Source organism: Pteropus medius, unplaced genomic scaffold (assembly GCF_902729225.1).
Source record: "Pteropus medius unplaced genomic scaffold, Ma_sr-lr_union100, whole genome shotgun sequence".
NCBI classification, from domain to species: domain Eukaryota; kingdom Metazoa; phylum Chordata; class Mammalia; order Chiroptera; family Pteropodidae; genus Pteropus; species Pteropus medius.
Genome location: NW_024344437.1, coordinates 1145545 through 1159815, shown reverse-complemented (window position 1 = coordinate 1159815; position 14271 = coordinate 1145545). Strand labels below are relative to the sequence as shown.

At 32.4% G+C, this 14271-nt stretch overlaps 1 protein-coding gene across 5 annotated transcripts in view; it reads right to left on the bottom strand.

Annotated features, from left to right (window-relative positions):
* The window catches only part of TRPC4 (transient receptor potential cation channel subfamily C member 4), a 222710-nt gene that overhangs the window by 206814 nt on the left and 1625 nt on the right, over positions 1 to 14271 (bottom strand). The window lies entirely within an intron of this gene.

Below are 14271 nucleotides of genomic sequence, written 5' to 3'. Positions count from 1 at the left end.
TGCATCTATTAAAACTAAAGCAAGGAACTTGTCAGCTTATGATCCCTCCTTTTTTTTTAATTTTTTACACCTACAGTACCTGGTCTATCTAGGTGGTCTCCCATCCAACCAGCTAAGCTAAGCCCGACCCTGCTTAGCTTCCGAGATCAGATGGGATTGGCCTTGTTCAGGGTGGCATGGCCGTAGACAGCATATATATTTTTAAAAAGACAAATAATGCATATATCAAGGTAAACAAGATTTGATTTGGATCACATGAAAACAACTAGTAGTTACATTAACCACATGCTGCAATGATAGAGATGGTAAAATCAGAGTTGGTGTTTCAAAAGCAGGTTTGGATGATGTTATACGATCTGGTGCAATATAGTGTTAGGCACATTTGCAGAGAAACTTTAAGGAAATCTATTCTATCAAGTCTTAGGCAATTTTAGCAATAACAGTTATAAGTATAACAAACAGCAGTGAGTGATAGCACTTTCCCTTCCTTTTATAATGGACTTCGAATGGGAGAAATGAAGATTACTCAGAAAACCACAGTCCTAAAAAAAGTCTCACCTCAATGACAGAGGTCAAATTGCTACTGAATTATATTGCCTCTATTTTCTGTTCAGTTAATAGTGTATTTACTATTCAATAAAAAAGAGCTATTAGTCGGAACTTAATTACAATTGATTTGTGCCACATTAATATAATTTTATTTAGAGTTTATTATTTTATACAAAATAGCTTTAAAGTGGTTGTTTCATTTCCAATATCAAAGACTTCATAATTTTGCAAGAATAATGTTACTACTGTGCTAATAAAAATTCATGTTAAAAGTTCCAAAATTCTTTCACAGTTGCTATATGCATCTCTCTATGGGTATAGCTGTATAGCTATATACCTATACTGTACCATAACAGAACATTTTTAAAAAAACATTTTGACTAAATTTTTAAGCATTAAAGTCAAATATATAAGAAGGACTTAAGTTTCTGACTGTGATGAAATGGCAGATAGGGCAGCAGTTCCCACCTTTTTGGCACCAGAGACTGGTTTCATGGAAGACAATTTTTCATGGACTTGGGTTGGGGGGATAGTTTCAGAATGATTCAAGTATATTATATTTACTGTGACTTTATTTTTATTATTATTACATATGACTCACTATAATGAAGAATCAGATGCCACCAGATGTAGCTGTACAATTGAAGTACAGAAACTCACTTGCCCCTATAAAGCCTGCCACCAGATGCAGCTTATCATTGCCGTTCACTGATAGGGTTTTGATATGAGTCTGCAAGCAACTGATTTATTATGGTCACTGTGCAGTCAAACCTCTCTGCTATGGTCCGTGCTCTTATGAGAATCAAATGCAGCAGTCCCCAACCTTTTTTGCATCAGGGACCGGTGCTCCTATGAAAATCTAATGCCTGATGACCTGAGGTGGAGCTGAGGCGGTGATGCTAGCACTGGGGAGTGGCTGCAAATACAGATGAAGCTTCACTTGCTTGCCCCCACCATTCACCTCCTATTGTGTGGCCCACGGACCACTATTCTTCTGTGGCCGGCAGGTTGGAAACTCCTGACCTGATATAAAGGACTAAAATTCATTCTGGTAAAGCCTAGAAAAGCTCGGTAAATATAAACAAACAACCCAATAAACAAACCTCTTTCTAAAGAAGAGTTGCAGAGTTAATTAGGACTTAGGGAGCCGAGAGCTCAGAGAGAAACTACAGAGAGATGGATTGATCTTCTACAAACCATGTTTCCTCTCAAAGCATTTGCTGGGGCAACAAGAACGTCAGATTTCCATGTCCAGTAAGAAGGAAGACAGATGGAAGTGAGTGTCACATTCAGCACTTCTTCTCTTGAGGCATTCATTAAAAATTAAGCTTTGCAGGAAAATAAGTAAGACACTTATCAGAAAACTTCTGAAAATTAGAGCACGAAATCTCACAAAATGTTGAGACAAAATTCATTATTCAGGAACCTGCAAGGAGAAGTAGTCTTGTTAAATGGCCACAGTTCTCAGACTCTGGAGACCTATAACATATTAATGGAGTCAACCAGGGATTCATAGAGCCATGAAAAGTCTGAAAATTAGCAGCTAAGCAGCTCAATTTGTGATTGGATTAAGATGTCTACTCCATACTATCTGTCAGCCAGAGGATAGGGTATATCCTCTTTGAGAGAGGATGGCAAAGCTTCTACAATTTTTGATACACATTTTTCACCTTTAAATAAAACCTATGTAGCTTTCCAAGAAAATATTAAGAAAACCAGACCAAAACATAATCCTGTTATTGAAGGTATCAGCTTCAGGCTTTAAAGAAAATATTCAAGAATCTTCAGAAATTAGACAAAATAGAATACTTTATGAAGGATCTAAAAATATATAAAATTAATAAAATTAAAATGCTTGATGTGAAAAATTCAATAATTGAAATTAATAATAAATAAGTTTAACAACATTTAAGACATGATCCAAAAAGAGAGAGAATTCATGAATGGGAAGATGAGGCTATAAAAAGTATCCAGATTATAGCACAGAGAGCAGAAATAAATGGAAAATACATTAAAAGAAGAATTAAAGGGATAATAGAAATACGGCACAGAGTAAAAAGGTAAAAACATGTGTAATTGTTGGCCTTAAGGGGTAAAGAAAAAAAAATCCAAAACTATATCTGAAGAAATGAAGACCAAGACTTTTCTAAAATTAATGAAAGATATCAAGACATATAAGAAATGTTCCAAATGTCAAGCAGTGGAAATCCAAATAAATCACCTAGGCACATTATTAAAAATCTCCTGAAAAAAAAATACTAAAAGAAAACATAAAAGCAACCAAAAAATAAAGAACACATTGCTCTCAATGGAGTAACAATCAGATGGAAGCTGACTTCTCAACAGAAATGATAAAGTCTAATGTCAATTGAATGACATATTCACTGAAATAATGTCCAACCTAGAATATTCCACCCAATGAAAATAACTTTAAAAATGAGCTGAAAATAAAGACATTTTCGATTGAACAAAAACTTAGAAAATTCATCGCCACTGACAAAATTCACTGACACTAAACATAGTAAAGAGAACTCTTACTTCTCCACAGAAACATGGTTTTGCTAGAAGGAATAGAATAGAGCATCTAAAAGCAGCAGTTATGATATCTGCAATTTAAATTTTAAAAAAACTAAAATAGAAAATAGAACAGATATATAATTGTTCTTGAAAAATATGGACGTAGTTCCATAGTGTAGTGGTTAGCATGTCTGCTTTACATGCAGAAGTTCCTGGGTTCACTCCCCAGTGGAGCCACAGTCCATGGTCTACAGCCATGCCACTGTGAACAAGCCCAATGTCTGATCTCAGAAGCTAAGCAGGGTCAGACCTAGTTAGTACTTGAATGGGAGACCACCTAGGAAGACCAGGTGCTGTAGGCATAAATAATAAAAATAAAAATATATAAAAAAATTAAATCTATCTAGTTCAGTCCACTCCCCCTCCCCCCCAAAATGTATGTGCCAGCATGTGTAAAATTTATTTTTTTAAAGATGAATATAGTACCCCTCGAATTTAATTCAATCTATTCTAGGATAAGAAATAAAGACAAAAATAGCTCATCAGATGTTAGATAAATATTTTTTATGGTTATTTATTTCAACTAATCAGCAAACACTTTCAAAGTGCTATTAAAATTTTAGGGAAAATAAATTTAAAATATGAGTTGAATGAATTAAAATGTTAAACTTTAAAAAAGTAAATAGCTATGATTAGTAAATTAGTAATATAGCTTAAGTATTATGCTGTCTTGGATAAGACATTTGAAAATATTCATATATGTAGTGAATAATTTTAATATTTATCCTTATGATTATAGTGTGTTCATTTTAGTATAAAACACAAAAATGGCCAGAAATGGCTGGATTTTTTTTCCTTGTAATGAAGCAGAGAGTACAAGTCATCATTTTTCTTGAACAGAATATTAAATTCACTGTGCCCTTCCTTGTACACCAAGGAAAAATGTAACGATATGAAATTTCCTTTCTTAAAATCCTTTCCTTAATCCCTCTTAGCTTGTTTTTTTTTTTTTCTTAAATACATTAGAAAAAGAAAAGAAAGTTTCCTGATTAAATGGTGCTGGGAAAATTGAAAGGCCACATGCAAAAAAATAAAACTAGACTGCTATCTGACACCAAAATTAACTCAAAACAAATCAAAGACCTTAACGGAAGATCTGAAACAATAAATTGCATAGAAGAAAACATAGGTACTAACTCGTGGACCTTGGATTTAGTTTTATGAATTTAACTTCAAAGGCTAGGGAATTAAAGCAAAAATAAATGAATGAGACTATATCGAACTAAAAAACTTCTGCACAGCAAAAAAAAAAAAAAACCATAGACAAGACAAAGAGGCAACCAACTGAATGGGAGAAGATATTTGCAAACAATGCCTCCAACAAGGGGCTAATATCCAAAATATATAAAGAACTCATACAACTCAACATTAAAAAAGATCCAGTTAAAAAATGGGCAGAGGACCTGAACGGACACCTGTCCCAAGAAGACATACAAATGGCCAACAGACATAAAAAGTACTCAACTTCACTAGCTAATTGGGAAAGGCAAATCAAAACCACAATGAGATAACACCTCATACCAGTTAGGATGGCTATCATCAACAGGACAAGTAATAACAAGTGTCGAAGAGGTTGTGGGGGAAAAGGAACCCTCATACACCGCTGGTGGGAATGCAAGTCGGTATAGCCACTATGGAAAACAGTATGGAAGTTCCTCAAAAAATTAAGAATAGAATTACCATATGACCCAATAACCTCTCTTCTGATTCTTTACCCATTCAAAAATTGAAAACATTTATTCATAAAGACATATGCACCCCAATGTCCATTGCAGCATTATTCACATGGAAACAATGGAAGTGCCCTGTGATATATGATTGGATGAAGAAAATGTGGTACCTATGTACAATGGAATATCATTCAGTCATAAGAAAAGATGAAATACTACCACTTGCAACAACACGGGTGGATCTTGAGATTATCATGCTAAGCAAAATAAATCAGATAGAAAAAGTTGAGCACCATTTAATTTCAATCATATGTGGGATACAAAACTGAAAATGACAAACAAACATGACAAACAAACAAAAACTCAGGGACATAGACAGCAGTTTAGCGGTTACCAGAGATAATAGGGGCTGGGAGGTGAGTAGATAAGGGTAAAGAGGGTCTAATATAAGGTAACAAAAGGAAATTTAACTTTGGGTGGTGAACACACAATTCAATCAATATACATATGATGTATTATTGAATTGTACACTTGAAACCTGTATAATTTTATTTCACAATATCATCTCAATAAATTTAATTAGAAAAATATAAAGATAAATTAATACATGTAAAATACTTAGGACACTACCTTGGACTTGATAAGAAGTCAATAAATTTTATTTGTGTTGCAAAAAAACACAAATCTATCTCTAATCTAAAGAAATAAACTAGTAATGGTATTTCATCAGAAGTTTTAATTTTATAGAAGTTACAATTAAATTTCACCTTGAACACGGAATCTTACCACAATTTTATAAATGTTCAGAATAAATGTTCATCATCCTTGCAATATACATGTGGAAGTGTCCTGGTGTGGTTGAAGAAGCAGGAAATGTGGATTTATAAGTGGCAACTCCCCTGTCATAGCCTCCAGTCCATGAGGGAGGAGCCATAAACCCAGGACCAAATAGACAATGAAGGGTTTCTATCTGTAAGTAGAGTACTGATGGAGTGCCTACTGTCGAATGTTGTATTGGAAATGAACTACAGGGCATATGAAACCCTTTGAGCAGTCACTGTGTTAAGTATACTTCTATATCCATTTCATTATAATTAAAATGATCAAAATAAATCCTGACAGACCCTGAAACACTTCTAAAAGCTAATTAATACCTATGCATTTTATGAGTTGAGATTCTCTTTAATCACGTTAATTTTGATACACAATTCTTGTATATTTTATTGATGAGATTTTCTTTTGAATCTTAAGACAGACAGCATTATAATAATGAAGGTCATCTTTTAAATAACATTCTTTAAATAAACTGAAATGAATTAAGATTATGTGTTTCAAATAGATCCAGGTTATTCAACAATGAATCATTTCAAATACTCACTTTCTTTATATCTTCTCAATCAAGTTGTCTCCTGCTCCTATTTTTACTTTGTAGATCTTTAGGTTTTAAAAAAATCACAGGCTAAAATATTATATTATAAAAAAATCTCTTTTGCATTTTGAGTTGCCAAAAATTATTACCATTAACTATTATTCGAAAAAGATGAATTTTCAATATTTAATTGCATTCAATATTTTAATAACAGTCATGTAGTAACTAGTAAGAATGTATTTATAGTAGAAAGTTATGCTTCAAGTTCTGGTTTTAATGGTTCACTGTGAAGTACGACAGAATACAAAATGATTTTTATTCTTCAAGTTAAAGTTGTTGATATTTTATATGTTACAAAAATTCTTTATTATAATTACTTTTATAATAAAACACTTTTTTCTTACAGCTTCTTTTATTCATAAAAGGGCAAAATCATTTGCTGGTTCACTTTGTTTCAAGAACGTGTTAGAATGCTAAATACAAATATGAAGTTCAGCTCTCTAATTTTTCATATTACAAATCAAAATGTTAAGCTTAAGCTGTGAGATTTAAATGAAGCAAATAATCAAATAAGTCTTCCCCTCCTACCAACATTTTCTTCTAATGCAGCACTTGCAGAAGGACATATTTTTAGGAACAAAGCTATTCAAAATCCAATAAAATAACAATAACTCTAAAATGTTCTTTAGAAATATTCCTTTTACTTTAATTGTAGAGGATCTCAGAGGCTTAGAGGTAGGCACCATGATTATTTCATATAATGACTCAGAAAGCGAAAATTCTGGCTAAGATTGAGTAGGCCTAGAAATGTAAATACCCAAAAAAGAAATTTAAAAAAGATTAATATAGCTAGTCCAATCCTTTATTTTGGTCCCAATATTTAAGACCATGAGAAAGATGGTCTGTTTCAAGATCTTCAATACATTCTCAGGTGCAGACAGAAGAGCTTACTAGAAAACATGAACAGTGGATACTGAGAACTCCTAAATCATTCCAGAATGGATTCGCCCTTCTGAGACTATCCCAAGTCAAGTTTTTTTATTTTAAATGTCTCAAGGCAAAGGTACAGGGGTGAATATGCAAGTCCTTACCTCTCTGCTCTAAAACTGGCTACTTCTCTTTGGTTGACTTCATTGGTTCCAAGGAGGATTGGGCAAAATGTGAATGTATCACCACAAATCCAAAGAGTCTTTGGAAAACAACTTATGTTCTAAAATCTTTGGATGGCGATATTGTAATAAATATATAAAAGGAAAGCACCATCTTTAATAGTATCAATAATGTTTAAATTTTACAGTTGGAAAACCTAGGTTCTACTCATAGGAAACAGTAATTTGAAGCAAGAAGGATGCATTTAGATTTCTCCCATGATGACCCATTTTTTTTAATTCCAAGTATATACTATATTTATTTTAATATGATTGTGTTATTTTCTTAATGAGTTCTCCTTTACCATGAGAAAAGATCAAGAGAAAATAAAACAGTAAAATGTCTCTAAGATTATGAGATACTAGAACATGGTAATAAGAGGTTTATGAGACTCCTTTGTTTGAAATCCTAAAGAAAAAGAAAATATGTACCTCTCTGTAGTCTCAGCATCTGGAAGAGTAATGTCATGCATTAAATAAGTCTTTAAAATGAATCCTATATGTGTGTATACATATAATATATTATAAAAATAATTTTAAAAGATTCGAGTCTTACTTATAAACAGCTTTTTGAACTAGATGATCTTCCAAGTCATTTATTACATATCGAATCATTTTACAGTTACAGATATTGGCAAATGACTTCAACTGTCTTTTATGGGCTACTCTACACTCTTTGCTAACAATCTGTATCCTCTTATCTCTGATCATTGATCTGTAGGCATTACCTTAAGAGCTTATCACCTAGGAGCAGTCTTCCACTCTTTATTAATTATTACTTACATAGCAATCTATGTATGTATGTATATGACTTTAGGTGAAAAAAAAATGTGCTTGTCAAACTACAACTACTCAAACTACAACTACCACAGAAGAGCATTCAGTTAATGTTTTCAATGTGATCTTCAGTGTGTGCAGTTTCGCTCCACTAGCATGAAAAAGATATTTACATAAATGATACCCATGCTGACACAAACAGTGGGAATGATTATATATAAAGCATGACTGATTCCCCATTCTTTATTCAATGTACACTATGCACTATACCCTTCCTCTCATCATGTTTTTTTGGGATTCATATTGGTATATGACCAGTTACTTGAAAGAATAGCAAGGCAAAATAAAGAGATTGAGCTTAAGAGCAGACCAATCACCCATACATTCATTTATTCCATTCATGCTTTTTATTCAAAAACCATGTATTGATCACTAATACTAATTCTGTGAAAATAAAAATTACAATGCAATGTGCTGTAAACTATGATTCTGGTATGCACATAGTTGTGTTATTTCACTACTATCATTTAGAGGTAACATATATTAAAAATGTAGCACAGTATCTCAAAACTTTTCGTATACTTTAATATGTAACAATTCTAATCTCTATATAGCAGAATGAGACTTAAAAAAAAAAAAAAAACTCATGTCATCCACAATTGGACATCAGGTACTGTTAAGTCTTTGACATGAATTCTCAACTTAATTTGCCAAATATAATCATTCCAAAGAAATCTCTGACTTTTTTTAGTTCACTGTAGGTATTCCTGAGAAATATTTGTATCTGTCTTCTTTCAACTCGAACCACACTTCTCATGGTATAATGGAACAGAAACTCTCTGTTAAGAATTCCAATACAGCACCACTTAAATTAGAACACATTAATAATTAGTCATATAAGTCATGTGAAAATGAGTATTATGGAGTATCTAGCTGACTGGAAGTTATGTCCATTGAATAACTGTGAGTTGTTTTTTTAGTAATAATATGGTATTCAATGTATCACATAAATACAATGTCGTTATTATAACTGGCTTCATTATATAAACAAATCCAGCCCCGGATCCAGCCAACTATAGTATTATAACCTGTGAAATTAATTATTCTCAATTACAAAAGCATAATATTTATGAAAATCAAATTCAGTTAAAAACTTACACATTTTTTTGAGCATCCTTTGGGTTTCTTAAAAGTGTTACTGTTTAGTTCAGGAGGTAGAGCCCTACCCAACTGAAGACAGAAAGGAAATTTTAAAGGAGACAGTAATATTGACCTAGGCTTATGCGCTTAGAGAACATTTTGATAGGAAGCAATACAGAGGGAACTTTGCCAAAAAATACAAAGATGAAGAGCTTGCTCATGTGTCATTAATCTATTTATTCAATTATTCATTTAATAATATTCAACAAATATCTATTGGATGGTTACCACTTTAGTGTTAATTGTTGTAATGGCATTACATACACTCAAAAAAACTATTCAGTTTCTGTATCAATAGGTCTTTGGACATAAGCACATCAGTTTGAACTGCTGGTATATGTTTAAAAAACATGGCAAATTTCTTAAAATGTGCTATCAGCTGATAGATGTCTTCTAGGATGTATTAATGAGAGCTACCCTCATTAATTATCAAGGGACATTAAAAATAAATAGGCAATTAACATTTCAGATAAAATTAAGACAAAACACTTGTATAGAAATTTTATATGACATTGATAAGATGCAATATAAACCTAACATGTCTTAACATGATTGCTATTTCTATAAAGAAAAATGTTTTATTGACAGCCTACAGATGTTCTGAAGTTTTGAAAGAGAACTTTTATTTAGAAATTATATCTCATGACTATTTAAAGAAAAATTTATAACCTTGAATTTTGTTCATGAAAATAGAATTTTTACTCCCTTCCACATATAGCGTATTTATATTCATGAGTAAAAAAGAAAATAATTTTGATAACAACCTTCTTGAGGTGAGTGGCTTATTTCCTGTGTTTCAAAACTGATAGAGCTTCAGTTAGAGAGTATCGTTTCAAATTCTAGATTCATAATGGGTTTGTTTATGTTCTGATGTTACATTGTTTGAAAAATTAAAGAAATAGCTGTAAGAATCCAATGAATTTATGAATCTTGTTAAAAGTTTACTAATTTTATCTTAGAAACTGTAAGAATTAAATAAAAAGAATATTGGCTTTAGAATCAAGTAGACATGGGTTCAAATCCTGACTCTACTACAAAACGGCTGTGTGATTTTTTAGAAATTCAATCATTTCGTGATGATGATTTATTTAAAAGGTGGTAATACTACTTCGATATTAAATAGATGTGAAGATAAATATGAGAAAAAGTTTTTTTTTTAAGCTCCTAGCATAATGTCTGGCATACATTAAGTACCTATAAATATTGGCCCCTTCCTTTTTTCTTTTCTTTTCTTTTTTTTCCCATGATAGCTCCTGTTTTTCTGTCTTAAGTAAATTTTAATGATCGATGGTATTTGTTCAAGCAAATTGCTTATGGGGACTTTTTCAACATATTTTAAATATAGTAAACTACAAGCAGAATATAATGAATACGTATTTGATTCACATTTCATTGCACTTGCCATTTCTCAAAAAGAATGCAGTGTGCTAGATAAAGTTATCAAGGCATATTTTTAAATTAATGTTTTAATTAACATTTCTAATTTTATGTGTAAAGCTATCCATATGTCTGTCATCTGTTGCCTCTCAAGAAGCCATTATTCTATGACACTGCTATATTTCAAAGGAAACATTTTTTAAAAAGATACAAAACATACACTAATATTAATAGGATATCATCTACAGTTTGATTACAAGCGCAGATCAAGAACCGAAACTATTATCTCTCCTTTATTTCCTATTTAAGTAAAACTGAACTAAGAAGTATCATTGAGATTTAAAAAAATTTTTTTTAAAAATAGATCAGTTCATTTACCAAGCAGTTCAAGAAACAAAGTAGCTTTAAACTGATAGATTTTCAATTCATGTGCCTTCAGTTTTCAGGTTTATAGAGGAATGGTTTTATTTCCTAAATGTGTTCTCATCAAAAGTTATTTTGGTAGTACTAATGTTTTCAGAGACCAGGTCTATATTTGTGCTGATTAAAAAAATATAGCCTTGATATTATATCCCTGATCAAAATATTCTCAAGTCTCTTAAAATATTCAGCGCTCAGCATACTTGGGAGGATTAGCGCATTAAGGGGAGAAAAGCGTTCTAAAGCAATTTTTTATTACAACTAGATAGAAGTAAATGTCCAATTGAAGTTGGCTTGAATTTACCAGTTTTAATGTTTATTTAGTGTGGGGAGGTAATGGGGCATAAATTAGATGAAGAGACATGTTTTAATTTTGATCTGTCTCCTCAATCTCACTTTTAATGGGTTTTCCATAGATATTAAATAGGTGAATAACACTGACTTCTAGTTAGTCCAGATAGGACAATGTAGACAGTCAAGATGTACATTAGAATCTGATCTTGTATGATGTTTGCTGATGATGATTTTGGAAAAGGAAAATTCAGAGTTTATTATATTTCTCTTCCGTTAGTTTGTTTTTAAAAAATGAAACAATCACATTTAATAAGAAAATATTTGGTCCACGGTTTTACTGTCCTAGCTACTGTTTAACGTTGCTTGTGTATCTATCCTGATTTATAAAATCCTTCATCTGTTTAGCACTGATATTCACATGAATAAATATCGAACAAATTTGTGCATATCTTTATTTTTGTTACAATATATGCAACAATTAGAAAGGCAGATTAATTCATTTTTCAGCTCCTAAATATAATGTTGATAATCTGAATCACCATCAATTATCCTGGCAATGAAACATGCAGGTGTAAAAACATGACAATATTTTCAACAACACATTTGTGAAAATATCTTTTAATTCGGTAGGATTAATTAGTAAATCCTAAGGGTTTGACATAAATTGAATCATGTTAATAATACGGCGTAAGTTAAAAAGTTTAAAATGTGTGTACTAAACAAGAGATTCAGATTTCCCCTAATCAGAAAGAATGAAAGCAATGTTTCTGGTGTTTCCTATTTATGTAAAGTTTGAATTATAAGGTTATTTTACATGGAAAGTTATTTGCTCTCTTACTATTTTAATAATGAAATGGGCATAAAATTAATATAGAACTTTAATTTTCACATAGCTTCCTCTTTGCATTTTGATCTTGACCTTCTGGGAATAGCTTCAACAGAGAAATAAACAATATAAAAAATACAAAATTTTAAAGGTTATAAGTCATGGAAATGTATTCCACTTCTTAAAAATCTTTGAGAACACCATTAAGCAAGTAAATTGAAACTTGTCTTATTTTTCAATAGCTGAGATTTTTAGAAACATTGTCAACGTTTGACACCTTTAACTAAAGAAATAAGTTTCTTGTATTTGTGGAGCTTAGATACTTTATGCTTTGATGAATGCCCGCATTCAAGTTCTTACTTAAGAGGAAGAACTTTTCTACATTTGCAATTACAAATTTTCACACTATGCCTTATATTAAATGTCAATCTATCTGACTTTATATTTATTGACTCAATGAGTATTAAGCACCTCTTATGTCTCTTTGACCTATCAGTATTTCTCTTTGTGCATCACTTTCTTGGCATAAATCTGTCAGCTCTTCACTCCTCAACCACAAGTTTAGCAGAGCAGTTGAACTCTGACTAGAGCTCTACTGAAAGGCTCTCCAGCTTTATGGTTTCTTATTCAAAAAATGTAAGAGCATTTTTTTCTTTCTTTCTCACTGTACTAAGATTTACTAATCTAAGACATTTTCATAAAATACTTTGATAAACTCATTTAACATCTACTGATTTGCTGATTTGCATTAAGTGCATTAATTCATATAGTTTTTAAGTGTTTGACAAAGTCCTATTAAATTTTTGCTCTAAATCTGAAGTACTAGTCATCCCTATATCCTATCAATTTTTTGCCTTAAATATTTAAGGGGTAGGATGTTTCCTGGTCTATTGTCAAATAAAATTAGGCATTACAAATATTACAAATGTAGGATTGAATAGCAATTATAATACAGTGATGACAATTTCAGTGTTTTAACATATCCACTCTTACTCTCGTTAACTCAAGGTTTCACTTAATAATAATAGTAAAAAACTCTAGCTAACCATTTTTCTTAAAGAATTTGCAATATGTTTTGTGTTATGATTACCATGATAGGAAAGCCAAAAATGATAGGAAACCTAAAACATTTCTCTCTCTTTTTTTTTTTTGTTTAGTTTTATAAGTCTGTTCTAAATTTCTTTTTAATAAAACAAGTAAACATTGCTTCTGCCTCCTCTCACTCCTTTGGCTTGGTGCTTACTCAGTCAGCAACCTGCTGCATTTTATAGGTGTGGAAATTTAATTGGGAAAAGTTCCCTAAAAAAAATCGTGTGAACAGGAATACAACATAGTGGATACAACATCATGGATACAGACAAGATAAGTGATCCCTTTTCTCCGTCTTTCTCAAACCCTCCATCCCCTTCCAGCATTCTCTAGTAACTAGTAAGAAAAGGCAGCTGACTTCACAGCTGGAATAAGTTGTGCTGTGAATCCCAGTGATTTACTCAAGAAGTAAACAGGGTCAAGTGGAATTGGTTGCCAAGCAAACTAGGAATCCCTAGCCTGGGTCCAGCGACACGGATAAAAGTGTTTCTGTTTCTTGATAGATAATGAAAATGATGCAGAGTGTAATTGATTGACAGGGTATTGATCACTATCCTTTCTTCATTCCCCCAATTCAGGCATCAGAGAGTCTAGGGTTCACTTATATACGCCCAGCGGCCACCAAGACCTCCATTTTCTCCCAATGCATAAAAGGCTAAAAACAGCCTTCCTCCCCAGCACTGTGGCATGCCTGCAGCTGCTTTGTTTACCATATTAGTCACACCCGGGGCTCACTCCTCGCCCTCTCCCCTGCTTTTAAGCCTGGTGCGGTGGGAAGCTGAGAAGCATCCCCAAAACTCCTGCTCAGCCCAGGTCTACCACAGAAAGCGTCACAAATCCGGTCTCGAGTCTTAAAGAGAAACAATGCAGAGGGAGCTTTTTGAACTCGTAACCCCCCAGGAATGTCCGTCCGCTTCCCCAGAGAGAGCCGGCTTCCCAGGCAGCTTGAGAAACTTAACCGAGATCCCAGAAAGG